Below are 11,135 nucleotides of genomic sequence, written 5' to 3'. Positions count from 1 at the left end.
AAAATTTTGAGCAGAAATAGAAATAGGTACTACAGAGCTAAAAGATAGAAACAGAAGCAAAGAGACAGTGAGACACATAGGAAGACGGACCCTCATCCTCATCCCATCCCCATCCTCATGGGCAAATAGAAACTGTACAATTGGAGATAACATCTGGGGAGGAGAATTTACATTTAATATCTATTTGGAGACCCTCCCTTGAAGTTTAATACAAAAAATCCTCGACTGCAATAAGTGAGAGAGCTATACCCTAGTCCTGACTTTGTAATTTATAAATTTATAGTATGACTTTGGGAAGTCCTTTTTCCCTTTTGGATCTAGGATGTGAAGGAGTTACATTGGATGATCTTCAAGGTCAGCTCTAATATTCTATATTTTAATCTCTCTTCTAGTTCTAATATCCTACATTCCCTCATCAATATTCTACTGATTGATCATCAATGTCCTGAAGTCCCTTCCCATACAAAATGTCTGTATCCTAAGATCTTTAATGACTACAGTTCTAAGAATTTATGAGTTTTGTAAGAAAGAATTGAAGTTTTGGGCAAAATATGCAGGAAATATTGAAGAGGGAAAATCCAAAAATTATTTCAAAGTCTGATTTTTCCTGAGCAGCATGCCAAATGTGGAAATATGTTTAGAAGAATTATACGCGCAACAATCTATATCAACTTTTCTCTCTGGGTATCTTGCTTAAACCTCCAAATCAATATGTCTAAAATTAAACTCATCATTTACCCCCATAACTTTGCCCCTTTCCTAAATTCTTTATTTCTGTTGGTGGCATCCCCATCCAATCACCCCATCTTGAAATCTATGTAATTATGATAGTTGTCTAATCCTCTTTTAAGGAGCTTTGAGGTTTTTTTTTTTTTTTAAGGTTTTTAACTAGTATTTATCCTCCAAATACATGCAAAGATAGTTTTCAATATTCATCTTTGCAAACTTTTCTCCTCCCCAAGACTGCAAGCAATCAGATTTAGGTTAAATATGTGCAATTCTTCTAAAGATAATTCCATATTCATCATGTTGCACAAGAAAAATTAGATCAAAACAGAAAAAATGTGAGAAAGAAAAAGAAACAAGCAAACAAACAACAACAATAACAACAACAAAATGTGAAAATACTACGCTTTGATACACATTCAGTCTCTTTGGTTCTTTTTCTGGATATCAATGGCTCTTTCTATCACAAATCTATTGGAATATGAAAGAAGTTCTTGACCTGAAGTTAATGGATTTTTTAAAAACACATTAATAACAGTATTTTAGAATAGCTTATTTCCCTTGTAATCTGAATTTTATTTTATTCATTTAGACACATTATTCTGAGAAAGAGTTCATTGGTTTCATAAGACTGCCAAAGGGATCCCTGGTCCAAAAAAAAAATGTGAAGAACCCCTGTCTTATATATAGCTTCTGCCTTCACTCTATTTCTAACATCCATCCATCCTTTCTTCCCCTTCCTTGGTTTGGGGCCTCCTTGCCTATCTTTCAGACTATTGTGACATTTTCCTGGTTGCTCTTCCTTTCTCTGTTCTCTCAAATTCATAGAATAATCTGCAGGATAATCACTCTCCTCTGATCACTGCTCTGCTCAAAAACCTCTTTTGGTTCCCTACTGTTTCCAGAATAAATCTCTTTAATTTGGAATGTAAGACTTTCCACAGACTGGCTTCAAATGAACCTCCCAAACTTAATTCACTCCATTCCCCTCCATGTTCCATATATCCTGACCAAAGCAGGTTGCCTTGTCAACACTTTCTTTCCCAACCCCTAATTTATTGCTGAAAACATTTTCTTTCTTCAAGGTCCAACTCAGGGAGCCCTTAGCCGACTCCCTTTTCTTTCAGCTAATAGTGATCTTGCCCTTCCTGTCTTTCCCAAGCTACTTTGATCTTTCCATTCTATGTATCACATTTATATACTGAGGGTTTGCTTTAGCCTCTCTACCAAATTGTAAGCCCCTTGTGTGTAGGGGCTGTGCCTCATTTTATTTTTGTATTTCTAGTACCTAGTATAGAACATTGGTAAATGTTAATTGAATTGAATTGAATATAAAATATAAAAGGAAACTCTTGCAATATATATTGTCTGAACTCATCATTCATTCATTTTTTTCAAGAAACATTTATGAAGTATCAGCTACATACATCATGCTGTTGCTTAGTGCTAGGCAGTACAATGGATGAAGCTCTGGATCTGGACTCAGGAAGCCCTGAATTAAGATCTAATCTTAGACACTAGCTGTATGACATGAGATATGTCACTTAATTTCTGCCTCAATTTTCTTGTCTGTAAAATAGGGATAATAGCTTCTCTGTGTTAGGATTGTTATGAGATGAGATGCTGCAAAGCTTAAAGTGCTATATAACTTACTAGATATAGAGGAGACGAAATTTCATATAAGACTTGAATTCTTTTTTTTTTTATTAATAGTTTTTATTTACCAGATATATGCATGGGTTGACAATTGCCATGACAATTGCTAAACATTTTGTTCTAATTTTTCCCCTCCTTCCTCCCCCCAGATGGCAGGTTGGCCAATACATGTTAAATATGTTAAAGTATAAATTACATACAATATATGTATACATGTCCAAACAGTTGTTTTGCTGTACAAAAAGAATCAGACTTTGAAATAGTGTACAATTAGCCTGTGAAGGAAATTCAAAATGCAGACAGACAAAAATAGAGGGATTGGGAATTCTATGTAGTGGTTCATAGTCATCTCCCAGAGTTCTTTTGCTGGGTGTAGCTGGTTCAGTTCATTACTGCTCTATTGGAACTGATTTGGTTCATCTCATTGTTGAAAATGGCCACGTCCATCAGAATTGATCATCATATAGTCTTGTTACTGTCATATATAATAATCTCCTGGTCCTGCTCATTTCACTCAGCATCAGTTCATGTAAGTCTCTCCAGGCCTTTCTGAAATTATCCTGTTGGTCATTTCTTACAGAACAATAATATTCCATAACATTCATATACCACAATTTATTCAGCCATTCTCCAATTGATGGGCATCCACTCAGTTTTCAGTTTCTGGCTGCCACAAATATTTTTGCACATATAGATCCCTTTCCCTTCTTTAAGATCTCTTTGGGATATAAGCCTAGTAGAAACACTGCTGGGTCAAAGGGTATGCACAATTTGATAACTTTTTGAGCATAATTCCGAATCATTCTCCAGAATAGCTGAATGTATTCACAGTTCCACCAACAATGTATCAGTATCCCTCTTTTCCCACATCCCCTCCAATATTCTGCATTATCTTTCCCTGTCATTCTAGCCAATCTGACAGGTGTGCAGTGATATCTCAGAGTTGTCTTAATTTGCATTTCTCTGATTAATAATGACTTGGAGCATCTTTTCATATGACTAGAAATAGTTTCAATTTCTTCAGCTGAGAATTGATATCCTTTGACCATTTATCAATTAGAGATTGGCTTGATTTCTTATAAATTAGAGTCAATTCTCTATATATTTTGGAAATGAGGCCTTTATCGGAACCTTTGACTGTAAAAATGATTTCCCAGTTTGTTGTTTCCCTTCTAATCTTATCTGCGTTAATTTTGTTTGTACAAAACCTTTTCAATTTGATATAATCAAAATTATCTATTTTGTGATCAATAATGATCTCTAGTTCTTCTTTGGACATAAATTCACTCCTCTTCCACAGGTCTGAGAAGTAAACTATCCTATGTTCCTCTAATTTATTTATAATCTAAGACTTGTATTCTTAATTGCAAGCAGATACTTATAACACAGTGCCTTGGTTTATACTTTATAAAATTGGTTTTGCATGTTTTTTGTCTGCTGAACTAGACTATACCACAATTTGAGGAAATTCATTCCTCTCTTTGCCTATCATGGAGCTGGGCATACAAGGACAGCAAACCTTAGCAGGGGATCCATTGATTGAGGAATAGGAGCCATGGGTATTGGGGCAAGGGGCAGGATGCCTCAGTCTTGAGAGGGACTTAGTGATGAATAAAATGAAGGTCTGGAAGGAAAGGAGCTTGGGAAAGGAAGTGGGGCTGGACACTGGCATCTACCTCCTTTCCTTGGTCCATCATACATAATCACCCCACTGAGCTGGTTCCCCGCAATCCCAGTGGGGAGGGTGTGACTCAGCTCCCCCAGATCTTGGCCCTCAGTCTGGGATGCTCCACACCCGTTTGCGGTTTCCATCCTTTACCCCCCACTATTCTCTGTCAGGCTCCTCTTGTTACCATTGGCTGCAAAATCCAGACAGGCCGGCCCCAGGCCAGCCCTGGGAGGGGAAGACACCTGGGTTCTCTTAAGCAAGGGGAGTTAGACGAGAGACACTTTGGTTCCAAGAAGGGAGTGGACAAAGGGAAAAAAGAACCCATCTGAGAAAGAATAAAACAACTCAGAGGGGAGAAAGAATTAGGATATTGACAGTCTCTTTATTTATTTATTTTTTCTCTGAGGCTGGGGTTAAGTGACTTGCCCAGGGTCACACAGCTAGGAAGTGTTAAGTGTCTGAGACCACGTTTGAACTTGGGTCTTCCTGAATTCAGGGCTGATGCTCTATCCACTGCACCACCTAGCTGCCCCCCGACAGTCTCTTTAAAAGAGAAAGGTCATCCTTTGGTTCTGAAGAAAGAGAATGAAAGAGAAAGAAGGACTGAAATTTAAAAAGGGTTCTTAATTTTTGTGTGTGTGTCCTGGACCCTTTTGTCAATCTGGTGAAACCCATAGACCCTTTCTCAGAATAATGCTTTTAAATACATAAAATAAAATAAGACTACAAAAGAAATATATTTTAAATATATATTAATATAATATTTGGCACATTTGCTGAGTGCCTATAATGTCATCTCCATTTATCAAAATATATATTTTTAAAGTTTATGGATCCCAAGAGAAAATCCCTGGAGGATTCCTGACTTTTAAAAATATGAGGAGAAAACATGAGTTCCCAGGTTGCAAGATTCTGAATAAAGATACTCTAGCACACCCCATGGGAATTATCTGGAACAGCATGGCCCTGATCCTGAGGTTAGCCTTCCAAGGAGAAAAGAGATCACTGGCAAGAAAAACTGGCTTAAGCTAGAAAAGGAATATGACCAGTGTTGGTGAGGGACTAATTTCAAAGGTGTGGACCAATGTGGAGCTGGGTCTCCTCAGGGATCAAGCTGTCCTGCACTCTAGGGTCCAGTGCCCAACCCCTGCTCAGAATCCAGCCCCTATTATTCTTCCCAGATCCTCCTTCCCTTTCTGGAATCTAAGCAACTAAAGCATCCAGGCTTCAGGGCTCTCCAGTCTCTCTTTATTCCTTTATCCTACAAATGAACAGGCTAACAAATAGGCCACTTGTACACTGGTCTGACTACAAGAAACTCTGCAGACTACATAGATAATTATCAAACTTCAATTCATCCTGCTGATGTGCTGGAAAGGTGGCTGGAATTAATATTAGGAATTCTACGTTTAAATACTCACTAGTTTTGTAACTATGGGCAAATCACTGAACCATGCTGAGGCTAGGTTTCCTCATCTAAAATGAGGTTAATTGTTCTTGAAGGAAGGTTTTGTTTTGTGAGGCAATGGAATTGAGCCCAAGTCACACAGCTCTTAAGGATCAGGGGTCTGGACAGATCCGATTTGAGCTCAAGATTCCAGGGCCTAGAACTGGTGTTCTATAAACTGTGCTACCTACCTGACTTGCACAGGTATTTTAAGGAAAATGCTTTGATATCCTTAAGAGGTTATATGACTAACAAACCATAGAATAAGCCTTCTGCCTTGCAGTAAGGAGAATCCATTGGAAGCTGACCTTCAGAACTCACATACTCCCTTAGTATTAATATTATATATAAACCATCAATCTTTGTTTTCCTTAATGCAAATTCAAATGCCCCTCCACTTTTTAGTAGCTGGTTTCATGAACAGTTATGGCTGAAAATAAATTCATCATTTGGTTACCAACCTTCTGAGGATGAACCTCTCTGAACTTACCTAATTTGGCCTTCTCTGAATCTCAACTTCCTCATTTATAAATTATGATTGAAAAAGATGAGCCTTAAAGTTCCCTTCATGCTCCAACTTATGTTCTATGTTCTAAGGTTCCTTGTTAAACTTGACATTTTCTATTTTTATCCATTGAAATATTATCTATCTTTAAAAACTCATTTCTTAGACCATCTTCTTAAAGTTTCCTCTCCCCTTCCCCACATCCTGCTTGAAGCAATCTCTTTTTTCTCTAAATTTTTAGAATACTTTGTTTCAACCTCTTCCTTACATAGTTACAACAATTTCGATGTGTATCTGGCTTGTGTCTCAATGCTCTGCAACTTTAGGCAAATTACCCTCATGAGCCTCAGTTTTCTCATCTGTAAAATAGAAAGGTGAATATATAATACATGGTTGTCTAAAGGGATGCTTGTAATGCTTTGTAAATTCCAGAGTATTATCTAGGTTTAATCTTCCTAGACTGAGCTTCTGGAGGATGGGGATTTCTTTCCATCTGTTTCCTCAGCAACCAGCTCAGAGCTCCACATGTAGTGTAAGTATTCAAAAAATGCTGAATGACTAATAATAACTTTAATTTATGTGGCATTTTAAAATTTTGAATTTTTAAAAAAGTGCTTCAAAAATTATCATTATATCAATTCAGTGAGAGAAATAATGCAAATGTTATCTCTATTCTATAAATGAAGAATCTGGGGTCCAATTGACCTAATGATTGGATATTCCATTTAGGGATGATATGGAGGGATCAAAGTTGGCATTGGTTGGTAGGCCAAAGTACTTTTGTTTCCCTCCTTTATTCCATGTGCTAGTGCACAAGAAAAAATATGGATTACTGAGGCAATTATTAAACCTTTAGCCACCAGATGGCACTGACGTGACCCTTATTCCAGATGTGATTAAACTAAAGGAAGGATCTTTGGCCTGTATGATTTAGAACTTGGGATAATCTTAGGGTTATTCCTCTATTACAGTCTTCATTTTTTTCAGATGAGAAAAGATCCACTGGACCTGAAATATAACAGATGCAGAAGAAATCTGTGGATTTATCTATAGGTACTTTGGTTCCAGATCCAAGGGACTTTAGAACCTGGTACCCCAAGAAGTGAATGAAGTCCTTAAAACAGACCCCCAAAGAGAAGGGAAATCTCTAAGGACCTGGGCCTTAGTGGTATGTTGGAAGGTCATTGACCATAGAGACGCCATAGCAAATGGAGTAGTGGCTTCCAAAGTAGAATTTAAGCATGAGCCCAAGTGGGGCTTCACTCTAAGAAGTATATGATCAATCAATTGGAAATGAATCATATCCTACCCTCCTGGAGATATGTCAGGGGCTTTACTCCAACACAATCATACCTACCCATTACAATCCAATACCACCCTCTCCATCTTTTCTTTCAAATTCACAAGTACTTAATCTTCTGAGTTCAACACCAATCACCTAGAAAAGTTAAAATGTAATGGCTTCCATGGTAGGTGCTTGGATGCCATTTTGAAAAGTAACCTCTCCTTCCCTCAACATAAACACAACTAAGATTTGGTTTTTACTGATAGGGATGTGTGAAAAAAAAAGTTTGGAGACAATTGATATAGACAGTCCTCCAATTCTCTAATTTCTTTTTTTCTAATTTTCTTTTCTCCCCCTGAGGCCAGGGTTAAGTGACTTGCCCAGGGTCACCACATAGCTAGGAAGTGTTAAGTGTCTGAGACCAGATTTGAACTCAGGTCCTCCTGACTTCAGGGCTGGAGCTCTATCCACTGCACCACCGAGCTGCCCCTTCTCCAATTCTTTTCCCAACATTCTCTATATTTCAAATCCATATGAGCCTTATCCCCCAAGTAGTGTTCATTCTCATCTAGCATAATGAAAAGATCATTTAGGAAACAGAGGACCCTAGGTGTTAATCTCTCTTTTGCCACTTATTATCTGTATGATTTAGGATGTTACTTTCCCTCTTTGGGCCTCAGTTCTTCCATTTGTAAAATAAATGGGTTAGATTAGATCAAGGGTTCTTAACTCTTTTTGTGTCATAAATTCCAAGTCTGGTGAAGACCTTCTCAAATAACTGTTTTAAAATACATAAGATGCACAGGAAACCAATTATATTGCAATATACTTATCAAAATATACAAGTGGACTGCCTGTTAAGAATCCCTGGAACAGAATTTTTATAATTCTGATAATTCCATGAATTATCATCAAATATTGCCTGTTCTTACTCATTCTCTATCACTTCCTAGCAGTGTCTTGGTCTTTCCTTTCCACTATCCTCTACCCCAAACACACATACATACACATACACATACATATTGGCTCCTTCACATACATATACACACATACTTAGATGAACAATTATATGTCACATATGGATGGATATACATATATATAAATTCACACAGGCATGTGCACACATAAACACACACTAAGAGATGTAGTCAGAAACATGGAAATCTTCAAAAGCTTCTAGACACAGATTAGTGTCTGTCCCTCTGTCTCAGGCAGCCAAGCAGGAGGGGAGCTTGGAATGGGTAAGGGGAATAGAGTGTTCAGAGGTCAGGGTGGGTCTCTCCTCCGGGCTTTGCCCAGGGTGATGCCAGAGCAAGGAGTGAGCCAGCTTGGACAGAGAGAAGGGAAATGCCAGTATCCTTGTCAGCCTTCCCAAGACTGAGTAGACAGAGCTAGGAGAGACTGACGGAAAATCCCCATGAGCCGGCTGACCATGGGGCTTCTTCTCTTTCCTCCAGGCTAGGCCAGCCAGCCTGCTCCAATGTCAGGACTGAATGTCGTCACTCTCCAAGGTGGGAGACTTTGGGAGAGTCAGTCAAGATTCATATACCCTGGCTGCACCATGCCAACATAACTTCAGGGCCCTTTGGTACCAGAGCTGTTATTATTCTCTCTGACTTGGTGCTCCCATTCAGACCTTCTTTCTGTGAGGAACAAACCCAAGAAATGAGACTGGTATTCCATACATACATACATTCCCACTGGCAGAAAGGTAAACTCACCTAGGACCCCAGAAATTAAATGATCAGAGTGAAGTTAGTTGGATGTGATTAAGCCTGATGAATTCCATTCCAACGGCATTTCCAAATTAAAACAAAACACAAAACAAAACCAAAAAAAACCAAGACACTTCATTTTGAATATTAGCCTAATTTGCCCAGGACAGGGGCAACTAGGTGGCACAGTGGTTAGAGCACCATCCCTGAAGTCAAGAGGACCTGAGTTCAAATGTGGTCTCAGACACTTCATACTTTCCTGGCTGTATGACCCTGGGCAAGTCATTTCACCCCAACTGCCTCAGGAAAAAAAAAGAATAATTTGTCTAGGACAGAATTAGGGAGACATTTCCAAAGTTTCCTTTCCTATTTGTCCTTTATTCTGGATTACTCAGCAAGCCTCCTGTCTTACCACCCACTGACATGTCTGCAGAATTCATCTCACATGGGTTAACAGCTGAAAGCATCTTCTTCCTGCTGAGATACAGGGAACTAATACCTCATTATCTCTGCATCTCACTGTTGAATCTTACAAGTTGCTTATTCCTATGCCTATGTTAAATTTTGCCTCTGACACTACCTTGGATTAGTCCCTTAGCTCTTCTTAGCTTTTCTCATTTGTAAAAGGAAAGGCTTTGACTAGATGGATTCTGAGAACTCTTCTAGTTCTAGATATCTGACCCTGTGCCTAGATTTAGGGCAATACATTTCTCTGGGAAAGCATCATGGAGCTGAAACAGAGCGGATTGGGAGTCGGGAGTTTGGGATTTGATTTCCTATCATTTATTGATCCTATAACTCCTGCAAGGCAAATACCTTCTCTAAAATTCAGTTTTGGGTCTGTAGTCTAATAGCTTAGAGAAGTAAGAATTAATAATAGTTTGCTACAGAAGTATAAATCCTTTGATCATGACAGCCCCTGAAACCAAGAAAAATGTAAAAATAGTCATCAGTTTTATGTGAACCTTCTGCTTCCACAATAACAGTAGTGGAATGCTGAAAAGTGATGGGGGAGGAAACAGAGGGGAAAGGGGAAGTGAGGAGATTAGACAGGAGACTAGGATCAGGCATATTGACTTCAATGTGCAATGCTGCATGGAAGGAGTGAGGAAGCAAGGATCTGTGTGCCCTAGATCTGGGTCATCACAAAGTCTTGTGTTCCATCCAGTTTGTTCTACTTTCTGTCCCTCTGGCCAGTCCCAGGCTCTCTGCATCTGTCTTGTGAAAGGTCAGCATCTTGGATCTGATTTTAATTTTATGTCTCTACCATCCTTTGTTTATAACTGTCAGGCAAGGGATGGCCATAGCTCATAACTCTGCTTTCTTATCTGTTGGCCAGCATTAAATGGTAGAAGTGTTCCCATTTGTCTCCAGAGCCACTTGGCTTCTTCTACAGATCTGTCAAGGCCAATGCTAAAAAAGGGACCTACAGGTTTTCTGGTGGAACTTAAGGACTTCTAGCCTCTTGTTCTTTTAAATCTTGTTGACAACATTTGTGGAAAAGGGATGGGATGATATACTGGAGCAAACTTTGAAAGCTGATTGTTAAATTTTTGGTGTGAGCATTTACACTTTAGAAATGCTACAAATCCAGTTTTAATTGATTGTTTTGTTGATTTTCTAGATTTAAGAAAGTTAGGGAGGAAATGTTATTACTGTAGATTATATTTCAAAATATGTCATGTTATCTTTTTTTTTTTTTTTAAAGCTGGAGAGCTGACTATTAAACATTTACTAGCACCCTTTATAACATGGTTATTATGTTCAAAATGTGATTTTAAGGCAAAAAAAAAAAAAGAAGTTATCTTTCCACCTAGGTGGAAGAGGGAAGAGAGATTAGGGAAAACCTAAGAAAGCAGGAACAGAACAATTGAGATCTCACGTTAGGGCTCTAGAAGAAAGTAGAGCTCCAGGTAGTAACATTGGTCAGGGTGGAAGCACCAGGTAGGAGTAAAGATACCATTAATTTCTTTCCTTTCATGAAAAAGGGATATCAGGAAGAAGCAACTGAGATGCAATTGAGAGAAATCAAATGAGACTCAAATAGAAAGGTCAAAGCCCAGAAGATGGGCTTAAATCTATATCTATTCCTGGAAGAGGTAATATAGGCAGTGGGAGGAGGTGGGTGTGGG

This window comes from Sminthopsis crassicaudata, chromosome 1 (assembly GCF_048593235.1).
Source record: "Sminthopsis crassicaudata isolate SCR6 chromosome 1, ASM4859323v1, whole genome shotgun sequence".
Lineage (NCBI taxonomy): Eukaryota > Metazoa > Chordata > Mammalia > Dasyuromorphia > Dasyuridae > Sminthopsis > Sminthopsis crassicaudata.
The sequence above is the reverse complement of the archived record's forward strand: the minus strand, read 5'-3'. Positions refer to the sequence as shown.